At 47.6% G+C, this 23,755-nt stretch overlaps 1 protein-coding gene across 1 annotated transcript in view; it reads right to left on the minus strand.

The window, feature by feature from the left end:
• Xylt1 (xylosyltransferase 1) overlaps window positions 1-23,755 on the minus strand; it is a 296,511-nt gene that overhangs the window by 271,473 nt on the left and 1,283 nt on the right. The window lies entirely within an intron of this gene.

A 23,755-nucleotide genomic window follows, 5' to 3' on the forward strand; every position in this document is an offset into this window, starting at 1 on the left:
AATTGCAGGTTTCCCCTACTAAACCCACTGGACCTCAAACACTCCCTCTATAGAGGGACCCTTAAGTGTCCACATGTATAAGCAACACCTGAGAGGCTGGCCTGGGGCTGTAGCTCAAGGTGGTAAAGTGCTTGCCTATGGTACACAAGGCCCAGAGTTCAATCCTCAGAACCCCATAAACTGGGTGTAGGTGGTGCACACCTACCATTAAGTTGAATGTAATCCTGAACTATATTCCAACCTGGAATTTGAGGTCAGCCTGGTATACAGGAGGCCCTGAAAAGAAACCCACCACAGGATCACTCAGAGGAGCAATTTGGCTTTGTAGGTCTGGGAACTGCCGCACCCCACATTTTGACCAGCTTCCAGGACAATGCAGATGGAGCAGTATGGGGGGACTGTGAAGTCACTCCTAGAGAACACATGCCCACATGCTACCTAGACCTTCCTCTGAGAAGTGGTACCTCCCAGGGTGATCAGACGACAGAAAAGAGGTTCAAACCCAGCCTGGACTCCAAATTCAGCATTCTCTGTGCTCACTGCTCCTCAGACCCAAGCAGGTGCTCTGAGCTGAAATCAAGTTACAAAGTGAAACCTGTGCTTGAAATTGCACGGAGAAGAAAACTGAGGAACAGGGACTCTTCACAGAGAGGAAGACAAGGCCTGGGGTCCTTCTGAGGCTAGAGACAGCAGGATGAGTATTGGGCTCCCTGACTTCTTCCCAGGCACCAGCAAGTTCTTCATTGCTACATAACAGCTGCACACACTGGTGGGGGCAGCGTGATCATTTAATATGTGCATACCCTGTGAGTACACCAGGCTTTTCACACTTCTCTAATCCCTGTGTCACTTACGTCACTGAACCAGTGTGCTTACTCTGTACTGCACCCTTGAACTCACTCCCACTAAATAACTCCATGTTGTGCCTGTACACAGCCTCTACACCTCCCATCCTGAGCTCCAAGGGCAGCAACGATTCTCTGCTTCCATCTCTCCCCACGAGTATCCTTACCTCCCAAAGGAGGCTGACTCAGACCTGACTGAGCTGACTTACATCAGTGGTGGAAAAGATCTTCAAAACCAGAGACTTGTTCTGAGGCAACAGCTCAGATGGTTAAGGGTTTGCTGTGCAAGGATAAGGATCCAAGTTCCATGCCAAGAATCCATGTTATAAAAGCCAGTGAGTGAGCAAGTAAGCACCTATCCCCTCAGTGCTGGGGAGGCAGAGGCAGTTTCCTGAGGCTTACTGGCCAGCCAGCATAGCTACACCAGCAGGTTCAAGGCCAATCAGAGTCCTGTCTCAATAAAAAAAACAGGCAGCATCTAAGGAATGACAGCCTCCAAACCCATGTACAAACACCTGTACACACACAGCCACGTGCACACATGCACACACATACATAAAAGCATGCACATGCATGCATGCACACATGCATACACACATGTACAAACAGGCACATGCACATAAACATGCATACAAGCACATACATGTGCACACACAACTCCTGAAAGCACTTATTAGCCAGAGGAGATGCTCTGTAGTGCAGGCTGGCCTTGAACCTGTGGTTTTCCTGCCTTGCTTCGTGCACCCCCAATGACTCCCCATCACGCTTTGCTTCATACCCAGCCTCACTGTCCTAGCCTCACTCTTAAAGCTGCTTCTGATTTAGCATGTTGAGGCCTCACCTCACACCACACTCTTCCTTCCAGGTGTCCTGGGTGCATGCACTTCCCATTACTTCCTCCAGGTGTCCCCACTGGGGATGACGTCCCTTTCAAGGGAAAAGTTGCCCACCCTGCTCTGGAGCATTTGTTTGTGAATCCAGTAAAAACATTTCTTGTTTCTGATTTGTCGTCTCACATCTACAACGAAGAGACCTCCGGTTCATCACAATATTTCACACTCAGGCCAGTGAGAGGGATCAGAGGGGAAAGGTGTTTGTTACTATGCTGGACAACCCGAGTTCAGTCCCCAGGTTCTACATGATGGAAGGTGAGAACCAGCTCTTGAAGTTGGCTTCTGACCTCCACACACATGCTGTGGCTTGCTCATATGAACTTGTGTATCTACTCCCAAGCACATACACACTAAATACAATGTAATTTTTAAGGTGCTTTTTTAATTTCATACTCTTTAGGCAATGCCCGGTAGGTGATAAGGGCTTGATAATCATTTATGAACGAAAGACCATTGCTCACTGGGGGACATATTATCATCATCACCTCATTTTACACAAGAGCCGTGTAGCTCCAGTGACTCCAGCAGCACTAAGCAAAGCTTTATGGAAAGACCCAGATCCCTCTCTTACAGAGAGGGGTTCTGTGTTTAGACAGGCCACCATGACACCTGCTTTGCGTCTGTGTCTCCCCTACCCAGCCCTTCTCAACTGCCCTTCCTCACGGAGCTGTGACAAAGACCTCAGGAGATACCAACCCCAGCTTTATTTTAGATAAGAAAATATTTATGTGTTTGTATTTGAAAATATCACCATGGTTTGAGTCTAAAACACCCCCCCCACCCCCCGTGACTCAGATTCTGTCACTTGGCCCTCAGCTGGTGGCACTATTTCAGGTTGCGAAGCCTTCAAGAGGTAAAGCCTAGCTGGAGGAAGTAGGTCCCTGGGCATGGCTCCTGGAGGCTGCATTATCCTGGACCGTCTCCCCTCCTCCTTTGCTCTCTTGCCCTCCATGACATGAGCAGCCTTCACCACGTGTTCCCACCTCCCTGATCTAACCCATCTGCTGTCATGGTCAGAACCCTCTGAAACGGGGACACAAAATAAATCTTTCCTCAGGGAGTGAGTCACAGGGACACAAAAGTGATCAGCAATAGAACCCTAGTTAGTCTTCACAACCGTTTTTCCAAGGAAGGACCACGGGGATCCCATTATCCAGGCTGAACTCTGAGGCAGAGAGGTGATCCACATCACACAAGCATGGGGAGGGGGAGCACCAGGGGTCCAATCATGGCTTTTGATACCTGCTGACCAGCTGGCATTGCCTGTTCAGTCACAAAGTGGGCAGAGGAAGCCCAGACTGCCACATTCAGCAGCCACAGTGAGTCACAAGATCTCAAGGGTCAGGCCTGCTTCCAGAAGCAGCACCCACATGTCCTCCAGCTTCTGCAGCTGCTCAGGCAGAGAAGTAGAAGGCCCAAGAGCTTCTTAAGGTCTCCCCTCTAAAGACTCTGGGTCCCTCACAATGACACAACCTGAGATCCAGCATGGAGACTCATCAACCCTCTGTAGCAACAGCCCAACCCAGTCAGAGCCCAGCTGCCCACACCGTTCCCAAAGCTGGGCCAACCAAACCATTGTTGAGCTCAGGGGCCACAGCCTGGCTCCTCAGACCAGACAAGAGGGTGTTCAGAAGCCCTAGGCTGGAGGAGAAGGCAACCTCATCCCCACCTACTCTTCCTGTCTCCTTCCCCAGAGAACCTGCAGATAGGACTCTCCGAAAATGCTTTTCACAACTCAGTTAGTGGGATCAATGAATTATTCACGGCCTTGCTTCTCTGCAAACCCGTAGACTGTCGCTGTCAGCAAGAGGGTTTCTGGACTCTGCCCAACAGCCCTGCTCCCTCTGCCAGGAGGCTCTGTGTTGTTTCCACCTTCTTTACAACCTCTGAAGCCCACCATCCACTGCCCAGCTCAGCACAGGGTTCAGGGACAAATGGTAAGTCCCTCGGGGGAGATGTCCTGGGCGTGGCCTGCCCCAGCCTTCATGACTCACTCCAGCTCTGGGGCAGAGTGTCTAACCTCCATGCCATCCAAATGGGAAATAGGGCTCAGAATAAGCACCCCTATGCCGGGCTGGGGATGGGTCCTGCAGTACAGAACCACACAAGCCATGAAAACACTGAGTTCTATGGAAGAGGGGGACCTGGGAGGGCTGCCCAGACCCACTGTCAGTCTGCCGAATTCGAGGTCGAGACGCTTGAGACTTGGCAAAAACTGTCAGTGCTTTCTGTGGGAAAACGGCAGGCTGTCTTCAGAAACATTTCCTCATCCCAGGGAGAGACAGGCTAATACCCGACCCTCAGAAAACAGGGCCAGGCTCGGAAGTGGGACCCTTTCAAAGCTCTGGGTGCCAGGGGCTGAGACAACGAATCAACAACATGACATGTTTAAAACTGCCCAGCACACTCCAAGCCTCACAGAGATGCTGGGGGGAGGGGCTCTCCTGAAGACAAAGGCCCCATCCCTAGGGAGATGCAGCTCAAGTTTAATATGGTTCTGGGGCAAAAGAGTATGTTCTGATGCAAATGAAATGCTTGGCTCTCATAAAATTCATTCTAGAATTTAGAAAAATTATTTACTAAACACCTTCCCCCCCACCCCCCCACCCCCCACCCCTTATACCTGAACCATCACTACCAGCAATAATAAGCACTTTACAGTATGTAATATGTCTGGCCACGTGCTGTTTTCAGTGAAATACAGTGTCTGCTCACTCTATCTCTCCACAGAACCCTCTGCAGTAGGTGGGTCCCATGCTCCCTTTTTACAGATGAAGCAGCTGAGGCCCTGTGCATGGCATCTCTACAGTCACACAGCTGCTAAGTGGCAGAGCCAGGGCTTGAACTTAGGCAGCCTAGTTTCAAAGGTCTTGTGCTTATCGTTACCCACTTCGTCGCACTGTGTGCTCCAACTGAGATGAACATTTGTGGCGTGGTATAAAAATATCACTTGTGCTTTCTTTCACACACAAAGGGAAGTGCTTCTAAGCCCAGGCACAAGCGGCCCTCCCCAGACTGTGAGTCCAGGCCCCTCCGACTTTCCATCCCACTACAGCGGGCTACTAGCCTGCCAGGTGGAGTATGGGTCCCAGACAGGGTGACAACTCTGACCACAGCCACAGCACCTCCCTTGTCCTGTTTTCAGGAACCCAGTGATCATTCCTCCATGATGGAGACTAAGAACATGAGCTGCCGAGGAAGGTTAAGCAGGCTGGACATGTACCAGACACTCCATCACAGGGTGAGGGCACAGGTAAGGATTCCGTGCCCAGGTTCATCCGTTCACTTAAATCCAGTCAGTCCCAAATCTCAGTGAGAGAACTCAGCATCCAGTGATGGGGATGTGAAGAACATGGCCACCCCCCACCAGAGGGGTGGTACAAACCTGCCCCTAACCAGCTGTGCCACTCTGCTGGAGTTACTTCCCCTCTCTGTGCATCACTTCCTCTATCCACACACTGGCCAACAGCTTCGACAACACTCACATCACAGTGTTGGAAGCAGTAAGTGTAAAACACATGACATGTGGCCAGCTTAATATGATCATCCTGTCTGTCTGTCTGTCTGTCTGTCCATACATCCATACACCCATGTATTAAAATGGCATCTCATGGAGCTCAGGCTGGCCTCAAACTCAGTACACAGCTAAGAATGATCTTGACTTTCTCATTCTCCTGCCTCCACCCCAGGTACTAGGATTGCAGGCATGAGCTGCCACATCCAGTTTATACCTTCCTAGGATTGGAACCCAGGGCTTCATTCATGCTAGACAAGCACTCTACCAACTAAGTCATATACGCATCCCATCATTATTATTATTTATCACCCCAAACATCAGTATCAATGTTCTACATGTTAAGTCCTAAGAGCATAGTCTCAAGATACAATCAGTATATTCGAGGAGCTTATAGATCATATAGCAAGAGCTGACTCTAGAGGATGTATGAGTTTCAGAGTTGACTCTAGAGGATGTATGAGTCTCAGAGTTGACTCTAGAGGATGTATGAATCTCAGACACACACACACACACACACACACTTTTGATGGTACTGGGGATGGAAGCTATGGCATTGCTCACGCTGGGCAAATGCCCCACCATTGAGCCACACCTTGGGCCCCTTAAAGCAGGGGTGCATAGCTCTTGCCTCATGAAATCTTTCAGGTAACTTCTAAAGGAAATGAAAACTTATTTCTGATCACTTACTATGTGCCACTACCCCAGCTCTGGGATGCACTGATGGCTTTAAGGGGCCCAAGGGCAGCTGTGATAGCCACAGGAACCTAATAATAGGCCGGAGACTCTACAGTTATGCAGGCAGAGGAAGACATGGGAAGGAAGTTCTTATTGTGTACAGAACCATTGGATCAGCTATGACACACAGAGGTGACATGAACCCTGGCAACATTCTCTGTTGGGTCCAGGAGAAGAGACATACTCGAAGAGGGCCTAGCACACCATGAGGGCCAAGACTGTTCAGAGCTCAGGAGACCAAGAGCTCTCTCCATCTATTACAGAAACAAGCAGGCAGTGACTGAACCCAGAGAAACAGAACAAGATCCAGCTCCAGAGGTCCTTGTCTCTGTACACCCAGTTTGCTTTGCCCTACTCCATGATGGGAAGACAAGACCTGAGCGTAGCAAGCTCCCACCCATGCTGCAGCCAAACCCAGGATGATGGTTTCAGGGTAGGGTGTGCAGAACACCACTATCAAATACAAATACCCAGATGAGCTGGGTTTGATGGCACAGGCCTGTCATCCTAGCTGCTCAGGAGGCTGAGGCTGTAAGACTGCAAGTCTGAGACCAATCTTGGCTACAGAGTGAGTTCAAAGCTAACTTGGGCTACATGAGACGATGTCTGGAAAGAGAGAAGGGACAAAGAATGGGGGGGCAGAAGGAAGAACAGAAGCAGGAGATAGGACACAGGATCTTTTGATGCAAAGATGAAAGAGGAAAAAGGTTTGTGCTGGTGAGGTCACTCTGCAGGGAAATTGAGGACCTCAAAGCCACTACAGAAGGAAGAATGGTTTTGTTGGAGGATGAGTATAGTAGACTCCCAAGAAATTCTGTAAAGACTTCAAGGGACATGATGGTCTCATGTAAGACAACTCTTCCTGTGCTCAAGGTCCTCCTCCTAATCACCTAAATCCCTAATATTTTTAATAAAACTGGGACAAGGAACTCATTTTTAATAAAAATGGAGATAGGAACCTCACCAAAGAGCTTTCATTCCAGTGGCCTGAGCTATGAGGGACATTCATGAATTGAAACTACCTCGTTTGGACCCTGGTTCACCCATTTCTGCCTTTTCTTCCAGGTTTGCTCCCTCCTGTCTTAGTTTATCCTCAATAACCTGTTTTAAAGGTAAACGTTGGCCTCTAGTCTCCACCACTCTCATCTTCTGTGTTCCATATCTAAAGCTAACTTGCTTTGAAAATGGGCTATGCATTTACCTCTGGATACCGTGTTAGCCTCGCCTGTCAGGCTGGGATGTGAGCTGTTCCCATTGCCACTGCATTTCATCTGAAAGGGCCATGTGACTTCTTCTTTCATATAAGAGTGATATAGACAGGATTCTTTTTGTTGTTTGTTTTTTTTGAAATAGGGGCTGATGTTATCCAGTTTGGCCTCTATGGCGGTTTTAGTGAGAACCATAGGCTCCATAGGCTCATATTATTTGAATACTTGGTCTCCAGTTGGTGGAACTGTTTAGGAAGGATTAGGAGGCATGGCCTTGTTGGAGGAGGTGTGTCACTGGGGGTGGGTTTTAAGGTTTCAGAAGACTCCTGCCATTTCCAGTATGCCCTTTCTGCCTCCTACTTATGTAAGTTCTTAGCTGTTCCCATAGCCATACCATAGCCATGCCTTTGATCCACCATCACAGACTCTAACCCACTGAAACCATAAACCCAAATTAAACACTTTCATTTATAAGTTGCCTTGGTCATAGTGTTTAGTCACAACAACAGAAATTGATTAAGATATCCCCTAACTAGCTATGTACCCAAGGATAAGCTTCAACCTCTGGCCCTCCTGCCTCTTCCAAATGCTAGGATCACATGCATGTGCTGCCATGCCATGCAGAGCTAGAGATCAAACCAAGGGATGTAGGAAGGTTAGGCAAGCCCTGCATCAACTAAGTCAGATCCCCAGCCCTAGAAACATCTTATCAGTTTACATTTCTATGTGACTGCCTTCTCAAGCAAATTTCCAACACCTTGCTTTCCCATGAATGAGGCCAGAAGATTCCCTCCTTTGAAATAGGCCAGTTTTCTTCTGAGATCAAGTCAATCATCAGTTCTAATGAGGGCATCTCAGAACATCTAGAGAGCGGTCTCATTTGTTTTATATCTTATCAAATTCCCTATGTAAGCAGAGGTTGACCTTGAACTCTTTATTCTCCCCACCACCACCACCCAGGTGTTAGCATTACAAGCATGCACTACCATATCCAGCTTAGCTTTGTCTTGACAAAGAAGAGGTCAGAGGGCTAGCGAGATGGCCCAGCAGGTGAAGGCACTTGCCACCAAGCCAATCAGCCGAGCTCAATTCCCAGAACCCAAGTTAGAACTCTTGAATGTTGTCATCTGATTTCCACATGTGTACCATGGTGTTCTCTCCCTCACCCCCCTCTCTGTCACACACACACACACACACACACACACACACACACACACCCCTTTATAAAGAGTCCTAATAAACACTATGGTTCTGAGGTTTAGGAAACAGACCATGAAACTGGGGTCGGAGAGCAAGGCCACTCAAACTGCAAGGCTAACTATTCCACATACAGGAATCCACATTCTGGGGCCTTAACCCCACATAAAAAAACTGCAACTGAAACTGCCCAAGACTGAGTCAGACGTAACAGATTGTGGCTGAAATGGGATTTCATGTCTACTTCCAGCACAAAAATCCATATTTCACCCCCTTCAAAAATAACAAGAACATCAGCAAGCATATCCTCTTGTGGCACAGGTGAAGCTGCTCATTGCAAGCAGCAGGACCTGAGGCCAGGCTTCTTAAACAGCCAGGATGTGACTCTGGTGGAGAGAGCTGGCTGGAGACAACGCGACAGGCTCCTTAACAAGCCCCCGGAAAGAATATGAAGTCATTGTGTTTAGCCGGCGCCAAGCAAACCTGAAAGACGGTGGATCGAAGGGAATCCTTGTCCCAACCCTGTCAGCAGCTGTGACTGCAGAAGTGGGACAGTAAATGGAAAGTGACCGGAGCTCAGAAAGCAAGGCAGATCCTGGGCCGCTAAACAATGCTGACATTGCGCAGGAAGGCAGGGCCTTAGATGGAGGCCCAGCGCTCTAATGTTCTGCGGCCCACAACATATGCAGTCCCCGAAGGGACACTTCAGCACAGGGTTTCAATGTGAAATGACACATGTCACTGCGGGCTAGAGATCTTATGGCAGAGGCTGTGCTCATCTGCTTCCCAGCAGGAGGACCAGAACAGCTAGGGATAAAGAGAAGTCAATCAAAGCAGAGAGTGATGGGGATGGAAAAGAAGGCCTAATTCTGCCAGACCTGTTTTGCTGAGTAAAGATAACAGCTTTTTGGACCATATGACTTCAGCATAAGAAATTAAATGATGGCATCTCTTCCCAAAGCAGTTAATGTCAGGGGTGCTCCCAACAGCCTTAAAGGAACTGAACCATAATCATCTAATGCATCTCAGTTGTATGGATTCCTGTTTTGCAACCCTAATTATGGACGTAAGCCGCTTCCTGGAGTTTCAACCTAGGAACCTATCACCAACCTCCACTCCTTGGTGTGAAAATTAAGGTTTCAAAGTTAAAGCTTGTCTCCAAACCAGACATTTCTTTAAAAAAAAAAAAAAAAAAAAAGGAAGCGAGAAAAGAAAAAAGAACAGTGAGTAAATCAATTTTGTTTGTGGATATTTATCTAATCAATGCTTGTGTATTCACCAAAGACACTTCTAGGAATGCTCAGAGCAGATCTGGAGAGATGGCTCAGCAGATAGAGGTGCATACCACCACATCTGACGGCCTGAGTTCCACCCTGGGGACCCACATGGAGGAAGGAGGCAATTGACTCTTGGCAAGTTCTAGTCTGAGCCCTGTGCATTCTCTCTCTCTCTCTCTCTCTCTCTCTCTCTCTCTCTCTCTCTCTCTCTTCTTCTTCTTCTTCTTCTTCTTCTTCTTCTCTCCTCCCTCCCTCCTTCCCTCTCTTCCTCTCTGTCTCAGTCTCTCTCCTCCCTCCCTCCTTCCCTCTCTTCCTCAGTCTCAGTCTCTCTCTCTCTCTCTCTCTCTCTCTCTCTCTCTCTCTCTCTCTCACACACACACACACACACACACACACACACACACACACTAAATTCTGATATAATGTTCACAGCAGCACTGTTTCTCAAGGCCACCACCTAGGGGCCAGCTAAAGGTCCACGAACAGGCAACAGGCAGCTTGGAGGTACCGGGCTTGCTGAGCCTTATCTATCCCCAGGTTCCATGCCCAGCACTGGGAAGGAAAGTAAATAAAAATTAGCACTATAATACATCTTCACAATCAAAGTAGCTTATAATCTAATCAACAACAGTCAAACCAAATCAGCGAGGGATCCTTCACCATGAGCAGGTCCTAGCAGCTGCTAGTGTCTTTTGAACTATTTAACAATAAAAGACAGGTCCCAATTTTTCCCCTCCAGCTGGCATTGTGTTTGTATCGAAAGTGACCCCCATCAGATAGACTGAAGGACAGGACCACCATTCAAACCCAGCATTCCTGGGATGGCACACTCCTTGGTCACCAGTGACTCCTACGGGGGACCTTTGCTCCCCATCCCACTCACATCAACATCAGCTGGCAAAACCCGTGCCTGTCAGCCTGCAGCCAAACCTCCACTGGACACTGGGAGGGAAAGGGCGAGGCCTGGCTTCCATGCAATATTCCAGAGAATATGCGGTTCATTATTTTTCTCTCTGTAAGCAGCTGGGTCTCTCGGAAATTCAAGTCTGTAATAATTGCTGTAATTATTATTTTAATACAAATCAGCAACTTATCAAAATATTACACTGTGGATGTTACTTCTCTTTCCCACTGTGGATGGAAGGTGCCTGCCACTCACCCTGCCCAACATGGTGAGGATGGGGGTGGAGCCTCTCAGCACAGAATTGGCAGGTCTGAACCTGTCTGGATCCTCCATTTAGCAATAGTAAGTCACACTCCAGTTTTGCATGCTGGCTTGATTTTGGTGCTGGGTCTCAGGAGTTCCATCCATGAAATGGGTGAATGGGGCCAACTTCCTGGTAGAGTGATTTTTTTTTTTTCAGAATGTCAGAGAAAGTACTTTGTTAAAATCATCTACCAGAGATGTTGGTAAAGAGTTTTCAGTGCCATCATGAGGACTATGGCCCATAAACCCTGAGTGTGCCAGAGTGCATCTGTAATCCCGGTGCTGGGGAGAGCGGCACAGGCAGATCCCAGGGTCTTGCTCGACCTAGACTACTGAATCAGAAAACTCCAGCTTCAGAGAAAGAATGACAGGACACACACAACATTGACCTATGGCCTCCACACACGCCCAGACACAAACACAAGTGCACACCTCCCCCCACACACCCCTTTCTATGGAGGCCAGAATTTTGACATACAGGCTCCCAGGTCACTCTGCCTGAGTCAAAATCAGAATACCCCTGTCCTGTAGCTTGGGGGACTTCTTCATTCTTCGCAGGCCTCAGTCTCTTGAGGGAAATAAAGATCAGGGAATAAAGTAAATAGGGACCGGCACAGCCCCCATTTGATAAGGCTGTTGTAAATGACTGAATGTGATAATCCCTGAGATTTTGCTTAGCACGGCACACACTGACATCTAGCAGATAACCACAATTGTTAGCATGTTAGTTTGAGAGTTAACTCAAATCCTGTTACGTGGCCCACAAAAGCCCATCCATTGAAGGTGTGGTCCCAAGCTGAGGGCTCAGCTGAGGGGATGGAGTCTGTCGGGGGCAGGCCCTCACCAGAGCAAGCTAGGGGGACCAGCAGCCGCCAACTCTTTTCAGCTTCCTGGCTGCCGTGAGGTGGGGAGCCCCCTTTCGCCACACTTTCCCAGTTCATCGCTGGCTCAACAGCAGTGCCAGCTGTTGAAAACTTTGGAACCCCTGAGCCAGTCCATCTCCCTAGCCTTCCTGTAGTCGATCATGGGTGTTTCACCACAGCAAAGGGAAGTTGACTCACAGAAAGCCCAACAGTGGTTTCAAGTGACTCGGATAAGCAGGGTGGCCCCCGGGGCACACTGGAAGTCCCTGCAGAAAAGAAAGTCACACCTTCCTCTTTCAAACTGTCACCTTTCCTGAAACAAAGGCCAGAGTCCAGGAGTAGCAAGCATTCTACAAGAATAGATTTGGATTTGAAATCAGTGACTTGGGCTACCAATTCGATGTTTACAAATGGTCTTCTTCCTTCAATGGAAAGAGGGAGGAGGAGGAGAGATGAAAGCCAGTCGGGTGCTGGGCTTCTTTCACACACAGGTTTGCTTCTGGTTTCTCCATTCCCCACTATTTTCCTGCGTCCACTTCTCCTTGAGCATTATCTCCCTCTTGACCGCCCCCAACAAAGAGCGGGCTTCCTTACAGCTGGCTGACAGTTTGGAACCTTTCAGAAGCCCCAGCTGCCACCAGCCTTCTGACCTGAAAGAGTAACAGAAGCCAGGCCCCCTGCAAACCAGTGCTCGCTAAACCCCCTTTCTTGAGTGGTCCCCACCCTCCTCAAACTGTCTTCTCTTTGCCTTCTACATGAGAAGACATGAGAGCCTAGGAGAGAGGGGCAGCTCACATCAGACCTGGAGTCGAGTCACCTGCAAGCCAGAGGGGTTCTCTGTGTCTTTGATACCAGCTGTCCCTTCCCAGCCAGAGAGAAAAGACAGCATGAATGAGAGGCAATGAATAGGCTTTTATTTCATACCGAACATCTGCAAAGCCTGGTCCTCCACGAAAAAATAAGAAAACAAACAAACAAACAGAAAACAGCTGAAAGTCTGGCAAAGGTTAAAAAAAAAAAGAATATTTTCCCTTACATCTCTAATTAGTAAAACCCCATTTTACCAGTAAAATTGAAAATAGAAAGAGTAGCTTCTACATCCCCAAAGAAAGGGCACTTAATGAGGTAACCTCCATATTTCTTGATCCATCTAAGCTGGTTTTAATACTATCCTTAAATAATGTACACAGAGCTCTCCATTACACAAGCTTTTGTTTATTTATGAATGCCAGTGTGGTTGAGCATGAGACTTTGTGAAGTGATCTTGCTGTCCTTGGGCTCTCCTCAGTCCCCACCTCCCTCTTCAGGAGATGATTATGTGTCCTCATTGTCACTTAGAGTCCCGGCTGACATCTGTGTGGTGGTTCTGTTACCCTGGTTCTGAATTGCGGAGTCTTGGTTCTGGGTTAACTTACTGCAGCCATTTACCAGTCTGTCTGGGAACCCATTCATCACAGCTAATTTCATGTTCAATACAGAGTGGAGCAGAGTACACAGATTCAACAGGAGGCAGAAATCCCAAAGACCCACCGGAAGGGCTGGGACTAAGTCACAGAGAACACTTCTGGGAGTCTTCCACAGGAGTCTGTGCAGAAGCAACGTAGCCACCACAGCCATCTCAGAAAGCCTAGGACACTTCCTTCCGACAGGCCGGAGTACAGTCCCTCCCGGTGTCTGCCTTAAACCTTTCTCACTTGGACTTCAGAAGAAAACAACACAGCTCTGTATTCCTTTATGTGTGTGTACATGTTCATGTAAGTGGTGGTGGTGGTGGTGGTGGTGTGTGTGTGTGTGTGACTCTGTGTGTGTGTGAGTGAGTGTGTGTGGTGAGCGTGTGTGTGTGTGTGTGTGTGAGTGTGTGTGTGTGAGCGTGTGAGTGTTTTGTGTGTGTGTGTGGTGTGTGTGTGTGAGTGTGTGTGTGAGTGTTGTGTGTGTGTGTATGTGTGTGTGTGAGTGTGTGTGTGTGTGTGTGAGTGTGTGTGTGTGTGAGTGTGTGTGTGTGATGTGTGTGTGTGTGTGTGTGAAGTAAGGAGGGGGGGGGGGGGGGACAACTTCCAGGTGTTGTTCCCCAGGCACCATGACTTTTGAAACAGTCTCTCACTGACCTGAGCTCACCTATTAGGCTGGCTGGCCAGTTAACAACAGGGATTCAACTGTCTCTGCCTCCCAAGAATGGAGATTACAATACACACACACACACACACACACACACACACACACACACACTACCACACCTGTTATTTGCTTATTTGTTTTGTTTTTAAGGTAGGTTCTGGGGATCACATTCAGGCCCTCTTACTTGTATGACAAACACTTGCCTTGGAGGAGGTGGGAGTGGGGGATGGATTGTGGGGGAGGGCTGGGGGTTGGGAGGAGGGAGGACAGGGGAATCTGTGGCTGATATGTAAAATTAAATTAATTATAAAATAAAAATATTTATTAAAAAAAGACAGAGCCACCCCCACAGCCTCAGCACAGTCATCATCAGAACAGCCAACAATCTTCAAACAGGTTAATAGGACAATGTACAAAAGTCATTCGCCAAACCCAGCTGGGAGCCAGTTAAGACTGGAGTTGGCACCATGATGTTTACAGTCTGGCAAATCACTTCTTCCTCCTTACTTGCCTTCTGATTCCCATGGAAAGCCACCAGAGCCTTGAGGCTGACATGTAAAGAAACGCAAAGCCATTGGTAACATTTTTAAATGTGCCCCCCTCACGAAGTGGGGGAGGGGTGCGCCAGCAATGTCACAGGTGCTGTTTCCTGGTCTGGATGTGGGTGTCTGGGGTGCGCTCAGTTAGTGACTGTTTATCAAGCCGTACATAGAGAAAGGGGGGAGAGAGGGGGAAAGAGAGAATAAGAACACAGAGCAGTTAAGTGAACTTAAACAAGATTCAAGAACCGCAAACTTTTACGCAGACATGAATAGAGGCAGGCCGTTGTAGACAGCTATAATAGCTTTAATTTTTTTTTCTTTTTTCTGTGCTAGGAATGGAAGTCAGGGCATTGCACATGCTCAACTCCATTCCCAGCCCCCAAAACTCCTGTGTCAGAGCTCTTAACCCTCCTGAAATCACGGGTGAATTGACATCGGTGTCTGCAGCTTACTTGGGATTCCTGCAGTCAGTTTGAAACTCCTCTAGCCAAAAAACATCCTTCCAAAACACACCCTCACGCCAAAGGAAGGGAAATACACACCAACGATAAAATGAGCAGAACAAAATTGCTCCACCGTAACCTCAGCCTTCCTCCATACAGGGCGCCTTACTTTCCCGACACCTCAGTGGTTGCCTTCACTCTTCAATGCTTTAAATTTGATGTCATTGTGGTTAGTCTGCTTGTGAACACTCCTGTGTCCCAACACAGCCAGTGGAAAGCAGGGGCTCGGCTATGCCTCCCCCATTTTACACAGGACCTGGCGCGCGGCAGGCCCTCAAACAAGGAATCAATGCAGACGGCTTAGGAATGTGTGGGTCCTCTACTGAGCTTCATTCATCCAATCACTCAATCAATCATCAGGGAGGAGATAGATTAAAAAGCTCCCCCTCCCTGACTCTGAGACAGGAGTCCCAGCATCTGTCTCTATGTGGCTTTCTGAGTGACACAACACTTGCTTCTCCATCTATCAGATTTAATCTCTGTGACCCTTAGAGAGAGTTGGGTTTATATGCATCATCAGAGGAAGTTCCAAAAAGACTCACAGAGGTGAAAGTCAGATATCTTTGATAGAGCCAAGGGGATCCAGAATGTTCTACTGGTTCACCTGGCTTTTTCTTCAACAACTCCCAACTTCCCAGTGCCAACCATTGCAGTGTAAGGGCATGCAGAGCATGTAAGTGGGTGGGAGTAGATGATTCTAGATATCCTGCTGCTCACAAAGTGGAGAGCTCACCAAACTGCAGAATGCAGGATTCTATTTTCATCAGTGAGGTCTGTCTTCTGATGGTCTGGGGTTTGAGAGAATTTACATTCTCTGGGGCTCCACCATCTCTCCCATGCCAAGGGGAGGTGAAAACAGTTGAGGTGGTGACTGACAGGGAAACACTCTCAGCCTTCCGCAATGGTCACAAATGTCTTGCAAACAGGTTGCAAATGCAACAGACCAGAGGAATTGCTCAGTAAAAGAGATTTTTTAAAAGGATCTTGGGAGAGGGCTCTAAGAATGGAAGGGTTCAGAGTATGACCATTTCCAGTTTGGTCATTCATAACAAACAAAGTGTGCCACAAGACTGTCATCCCTTGTAACTTTTAAAAGAATTACTTATGGCACTTACTATATAGGCAGAGATTTGCAGTCCCATGAATAGATGGATGGAAAGACAGATAGGAGGGTAGATGGATGGACCATTCATGTATGTATAGATGAATTGATGATGAATGGGCAGAATATGTGTGTGTGTGTGTGTGTGTGTGTGTGTGTACACATATATATGTATCCATGAATGTGTGGGGATGGATACATGAGTAGATGATAGGTGGGTGGATGGATGGATGGATGGATGGATGGATGGATGGATGGATGGATGGGTGGTGCACAGAATAATGCATGGATCAAGGAAAAACAGATATTGATGATGGGCCAGAGTTACATCTCATTACCAAGGCCCATAATGTTGTATCAAGGCCATGGAGTTTCAGACAAGGAAACTGAGCCCCAAATACCTAAAGACAATGTCAGAGCCTGGCCATTATCATAAATGGCACAAAATCTGCCTCTCAGGCTGCATCTGGCTGGCCATACTTCCTAATCTGTATGCTCAGTCTTTCAGCTACAATATGGGGAGCTTAGACTTCATGAGTGGAACAGATCAGTACTCAGGTCTGGAGATTCTGAAATGGCAGGAGACTCCAAAGCTTCTGGGGCCCTTGGTGACACTAATTCTTACTCCCATTTTCCCAGAGAATACTCTCTCTTGTATGCAAGAGGTCATCTCTCATCCAGCCCAGTAGAGAAGAATTTTCTACTGGTAGGCTGCTTATGATTGTGACTTTAACCCTTGTCTGCTACACTCATCCTCCAGGAGGGCTTGGAGCGATGGATGGATGGATGGATGGATGGATGGATGGATGGATGCATGCATGCATGCATGCATGCATGCATTGATGAATGGGTGAATGGATAGGTGACTAGATATAGTAAGTATGCATTAATAGATAGGAGAAAAGTGGGGCTAAAAACAGACAATTTGCCAACAGTGAACTAGGCAGAGACTCAAACACAGTCTCTGTAGTCACCACCCTTCAAGACTAGTTAAGATTCTTCTCATGGATTTAACTTTCATCCAATTCATTGCACAAACTTATTATTTCTAACCAGTAAAAACAGATGAGATACCAGCCTTTACTTATAAGCTGGTGTAAAGGATTCAGTAGTAGAACTGTCTAGTCAATCCTCGGTGTCTGGTACAAGATAAATAGTCAAGAACACAAATTATTCTCCTTATTGTCATTATCTCCTCCATCATTATCACAGTTGCCATGTGAGCATGTCTGGGGTAGGAAACCGTTACATCAACTTTGGCCTTATCGTACAGGATCACAGGAAAGATCCCAAGCAGACACAGATATGTCTTAGCACACTGCCTCATTAGCAGCTCCTGACCCATTAGCCTGGATTAGATGCCCAGATAAGCCAGGGTCACCTGACTGGGGCAAGCCAGATCTCAGCAGGAACAAATCCACTTCATTGACTTCAAGAGGCCTGGGTGGATGGGGAGACACCCTCAAAAGAATGAATTGGGAATGAGTTCCCAGCTTTCCCCACCTGCTCAGGGGTCTGGGCTTCTGACTCTGATACTGATTGGTACTGGTCTCCCTCCCCCAGGCTATGGTGACATCCACCTACCTCCTACCACCTTCTTGTAATTTGGTGGCTGATGGTGGAAGGATGGGCTAGCCACGAGGCTCACTGGGTAGAGCCTGGAAAGTTTCCACAGTGGTGGAAGGATAGGCTAGCCATGGGGCTCACAGGGTAGAGCCTTGGAAGTTTCCACAGGCAAACAGGAAGTGCCTGTTGCAAGAGGAAGGAAGTACCCACATGGACTGCATGTTTACAGAGATAACTCTTGCTGCAATGGCCCAGGCCCTGGGCTTCTCTGGAGATAACCACTGGGTGGTTTAACTGAAAAGTAGAGTGGCAGGAACAGCAGTGAGGATCCTTTCTTAGAAATCTACACAACACCCCCCTGTCCCTCTTCCCTGAATCCAGAACTCCTTCCCAGGGCAAGACTCAGCAAATCATAGTCAGTTACTCGGTAGTGTCTCACTAGAGGCCGTACTTCTCCCTTCCTTTTCTGGAGCTATAAACTCTTGTCTTCAAATAGAAAGCACAAAAAGGAAACAAGATGGCAGAGACCAGGATGAACACATCCAAATACCCAGAAGGGGCCTCGGAGGACCGTGCCTCATAACGTAACATACTTAATACTTTATTAAACTCAAGAATTTGGTTAAAAGAGTAGTTTTTGGTGCTCTTTGCATCCAAACAAAGTGTGCCACATGGTATAAGGAATATATATGTTCATATGTGTGATTACAGAAAACTTTGTGTGTGTGTGTGTGTGTGTGTGTGTGTGTTGTGTGTGTGTGTAAAAGCACCCATTGGGCTCCTTCAATATATGCAGCTAAAGTTTAAAACACTAAAACAAACAAAATCTTGCCTTTGGGGCTTGGAATCTTGTTGGAATCAGTGGAGTTCTGGGGTCTAAAGTCAGAGGATGACACAAAGAACGTGGAATAGACTATTCAGAGTGTGGACTGCCTGGGTTCCAATCTCAGCTCTGCCGCTTACAACCGTGCTATTCACACCATTCTTAGGTATCTGGTTCTTCTCAAGAGTCTGCACATTTTTAGGAATCTGTTAAAGTGGAACAAGGACATTCAAGAAGCATATGGCTGCAAAGCTACACAGACAGGGAGCTCAGAACTCCCGGCAGCTTGAGGCCAAAAGCAGCCTGGGATTGCTTCCTAGTTTCTTCATCTGTATGAGCACAGCAAGTGAGATGGTGTCTGCAGAACCTCCCCCCTCCTTTTTTTTAAACCAGTAATCATAAGGCCAACAATTCCTAGCTCAGCACCCCCAGTTTCAACTTTGTATGAGGTGAGTGACAGAACATCTTGCTTCCTGGAGTGGAGGTATAGATGATGAGTGGATAGCAGAGGGAGGGATAGACTGATGCAGAGAGAGGCACAGACATGGAGACATACAGACAGATATTCATGTAGACAGACCTACATGCATGCAGACATACAGACACACACATACACACAAACACACACACATACACACACACACACACACACACACACACACTGGGCTGGGATTTGATGGGAATAAATTTAATAGATGTAAAACACCAAGATAATGTCCGGCATACAGCCAATGTTCAAGAAATGTTACTCTTCTCTCTACCTTATTCTGTCCTGTGCCAAGGCTGGCCCAGGCCAAAGGACCCTGAGGCATTCTACTGCAGAGTTTCCTCATACTCTATTGTGTGGGGGAAAACTAAGTAACTTTGGAAAAGCAAATGCTTACTCCAAACCCTCTTGGATTTCCTTCTGAGAGGCCAGCTGGCTCTGGAGTGTCAGTCTGGGCCCAGAGCAATCAGTTCTCACGAACCTGTACCTCTCTCCCTCTTCATCCCACAGAGGTGGCTCCAAGTTACAGAGAAGCTGAGAGAGACCTGCCCAGACCATGGAGACGAGACAGTGCACAGCTGGGCTCTGACCTTCTGTACATCAGAAGGTGTCCTGTTGACTCCCGTTTGTGTTGGGCCCGTCACATGTTCCTAGGCATGGTGGAACACATCTACAATGCCAGTACTGAGGAGGTGGTGAGAGACAGATCCGTGGAGCCCATTGGTGAGCCAGCCCAGCGGAATCAGCAAGCTTCAGGCTCAGTGAGAGAACTCGTTTCAAAAATTAAGCTTGGCAACGATGGAGGAGGCTTCCCAACATTGATCTTTGGCCTCTACACACATGCACAAATACATACACATGTACCCAGACGCACATGTCTACATGCCCGCATGAACATGTATGCATACATGAACACACACACACACACACACACACACACACACAATCACACAGAGATGGGGGAGGAGGGAACGAAAAAGGGGAGACTGTAAAGGACAATATGAGGGCTGGAGGAACCCGCCCTGCACAGGTAGTGTACTGGTAGGGGCATCTTGGATTCTTTTGGATTCTTTGCACATAGATTTACAACCCGTCTCATTGTGGGCAGTTCAGAGTGGACAGGTAGAGTCTTACTACAGAGGTATGCGCAAGGATATTTCAAATTCTAAATCACACACACACATCAACTTTCTATGCTAACTCAAGACATTATTTTTTTTTCCTGTTAAGAACATGGATCAAAGTTAAACAATTCCCAGAAAATAAGAATTTTAAACCTCAATTGGCTTCCAGTTTGAAAATTAGCAAGCGTTTTACCACCCAACCTTGTAAAGGTTTAAAAAAAAAATGAAGTGACAGACTAGAGAGAATGCTCGAAGTGTGTAAGATGGAAGGAAGGTGGCTATGTACACGCACATATACCCACGAAACACCCCACTTCTTAAATGCTCTGAAACCCAAATTTCCAGAGCATAGCCATGACATCATGAGTGGAAAATGCTAATCCTGCTTCATATGACAGGTCACAGTTAAAATGCAGGCACGGATAGTGTGCAAAATTACCATTAGGCCATGTCTACAAGGTGAACATAGCACACAAATGAATTGTTCAAGCCACGAGTGCTTGCACACAGCTGTAATCCCAGGAGGTCATGATTTCGACACCAGCCTAGAGTACACAGCAAGACAAGAAGGAGGAGGAGGAGGTAGAGAAGGAAAAGGAGGAGGAGAAGCAGGAGGAGGAAGAGAAGCAGGGGAGGAGAAGAAAGAAAGAAGAAGAGAGGAGAAAGAAAAAATAATCTTGTTTACTTTTTTGTGTGTTTAATCTTGGGTCCCACCCTTCACCATACCTTGTTATTTATGTGCTAATATTTCAAAATATCTTTCAAAATCCAAATTTTGAAACACTCCTTACAAAGTATTTCAGATAATGGATATACAGCCATTATATAATAAATATATTCATTACATTATTATTAAATTATATAACTACTTCTACTTTTATTTATCTAATTTATTTAGCATTTCCAGTGTGTGGCTATGCAGATGGCTATGGCTGCAGCCAGATAAATAGTGTCCAAGGACGCACACTTCTGCATACAAAGTGTAATGCCTTGTTCAGACAAAATATAGCACTGGAAGAGGAAACAAGTCAACCATCAAACACTCTCTGTTCTCTCCTCTGCAAACATTTGGATAGAGAGGGAAGCTTTGCCTCCAACGCCGCTGGAACCATCTTCCAAAGTCACTGCTAACGTCTGAAAGAGTCCGGAGTTATCTGAGTAATGTGAAGAATGAGGAATCGCTGCTGAAAACTCAGCCTTTCAAAGGGGTCAGATTGTACAAAAACCCCATTCTGCTGTAAATGTGTAGTAGGCAAGGACAATACAAAGTTAGATTTCTTAAAGGCAACTTACTAAGTAACAGTGTATCTCAGGGCGCAAGTGGTAAATGCTGGGACTAGAGATTGGCCAGGTGGGAAAAGAAAGAAAGGTGTGACATTAGCAGGCACAGCTTTCCTTTCCTCCCAAATCCGTTCAATACCTTCTGCTGGTTGATCTTTTTGACAGTCCCCTCATCCCTCCTACTTTACCTCATCTACAGCTCAGTGCTCTCCGTTTTATATTCCGAGACTACAGTAAAGTCCATGTCTTACTGAGATCCAGAGAAAAATCCCCACTACAGACTCCAGCTGTAATCCGAATCAAGCTAATGTCTGAGTTCAGAGAGGCTGAGTGGAAAAGAGGTTGCTAGCAAACCTTGCAGGAATGCCCAACTCACCACCATCCTCAACCAGAGAGCACACACCCTCTGACCCACCTGCATACACACCTGGGAGCTCCTTCCTCCCTTCTTAAGTGCCCCAATGCCCAGCCACAGGTACAAGCTTTGTACCCAGACACTGCTCTCCAAACAGAAAAGGCTCACAGTTCAGAAGCTGGGAGGGGGAAAGCAGTCAGGGGAAAAACAGACAGGTCTGGATTAAAGAATACTTTAGCCATAACAGCTACTTGACACCTTTTGCCACCCACCCACCCACCCACCCAGGCTGTGAATGTCCACCCTACCCTATTTCAGTCTACCACAAAGCGGGGCACAGAGATGAGCATCATTGTCCAAGCATATGCTTCCGTGGTATTTGCAGAAACCATCTGGAAAAATCACAGGGCGTGTGGTGTGTGTGTGTGTGTGTGTGTGTGTGTGTGTGTGTGTGTGTGTTGCTGCGTCGGGCACGAATATGCATGTACAACTGTGTGTCTCACTCTTGCATGCTCTGTGATTCCCTCTGCAACATCATGCAGGCAGGCAGCCCAGGCAGGGTCCAGAAATGTACGGCATGTTGCAAGGGGCCTCCGTGGTTGTTAGCAGTCTGTGGCTCTCTCTGACTGCATCCCAAGCTCCAGCTCTGGTGGACTTTGGGAACAGCCTGCCCCCTTCTGGTCTCCTTGAGCTCCACAAAAGGGCAGGGGTTGGGGTGGGCACAGCTTGAGGAGGATAGACCCCCTAGTTCTAGCCATCCTACGCACAATGCAGCCTCTGGGAGATGAATTTGAGAAAGGGAGAAGCGACGGGAGAGACAAGTATATGACAGAAAACTCCAGTCCAGTAGCAGCAACAAGACTGAACAGTTGACAACTACTAGAATGGAAAAGCAAAAGAAAAAAGGAACAGACTGCGTACATGTCTACATGGGAAGGCAAAGACATGGAGACACTGGAGGACACAGGTGGGAAGACCGACGTAAACCTACAGATGAAAGCAAGATTGGAGACAAGCCCAGTAACTCTGTTGCTAGGACTGGGAATCCAAAACCATGGTTAAAAGGGGATGCGGCACTCTGACACCCACCTTTCCAAATCCAGACCTGATGTGACTGGGCTAGGACATGAGGGAATAATACGCCTAGCTGAACACACACGGAGAGGTTGCGGTTCGTTTTAGAACATTGGAGAGTGATGAAGAAATCAGCAGATGGTTTCTTTTCTTCCCCTCTCGATTATCTCAACAGGTGGTCTGTGTACCCTGAGAGTACCTCCTGAACCCCATTTGCAGAAGGTACAGTGAATCCCATGGCCCCCTCCCGCCCCTGCCTGCTTCCACATAGAGCCAGCTGGTACATGCTCTTAGACCCTCTCACCTCCCAGGAGGTCTCTAATTCCAGAAAGAATAGTGTTTCAGCAGGAACACATGATCAACTCCGGGAGTTCAAAGGCAGTGAGTGTGCCTGGGTCCCCTCGGGTACAAACAGGAAGGACTTGGGGACATTGAGAATGCTCAGGTTCTCACCCACAAGCCTTTCTCTCCACTCTGCACCACAGGTGAGGGCTAGACTTCTCCCTGGTAGCTATACGGCAGCCAAATGCCGTCAGATCAAGTCCTGAGACTGCTCCAGCCCACAGGCACAAAGAGCTACGCTCAGGCAACAAGGGTCAAGACAACCCCAAAGAACTTGAGCACATCAGAAAGCACTTCTGACATACAGTGTCAAGGCAGTCTTCAGCGAGGGCTGCCGGAGTGACAAGCAATAACAAGGACTGTTCACTTCCTACAGATCCTAGAAACACTCCCCTGGTGGCTACTGCCCTTCAGATGCTAGGCAGTTCTCTGCAGGGAACTGGGATGATGGACAGACAGTCACATGGCATCTCACGCCAGCCCTCAGACAGGCAGACACTCATTCATTCCCACGCAGAGCAGAGACCCTGCCCCATAGTTAAGGACTCAGTTTCCCTGCCTTCCTTGCTCAGAAAAAGGTGAAACATGCCTCCAAAGAAGTTGGGGACGGGGGAGGAAGACAAGCTGCGGCCCCACCTAGGCAGCCAGGTGGCCCTAGAAGAACTGTGGGAAACAGATTCGGAGCCCTGGCTGTCCACA

Source organism: Peromyscus leucopus, chromosome 1 (assembly GCF_004664715.2).
Source record: "Peromyscus leucopus breed LL Stock chromosome 1, UCI_PerLeu_2.1, whole genome shotgun sequence".
NCBI lineage: Eukaryota > Metazoa > Chordata > Mammalia > Rodentia > Cricetidae > Peromyscus > Peromyscus leucopus.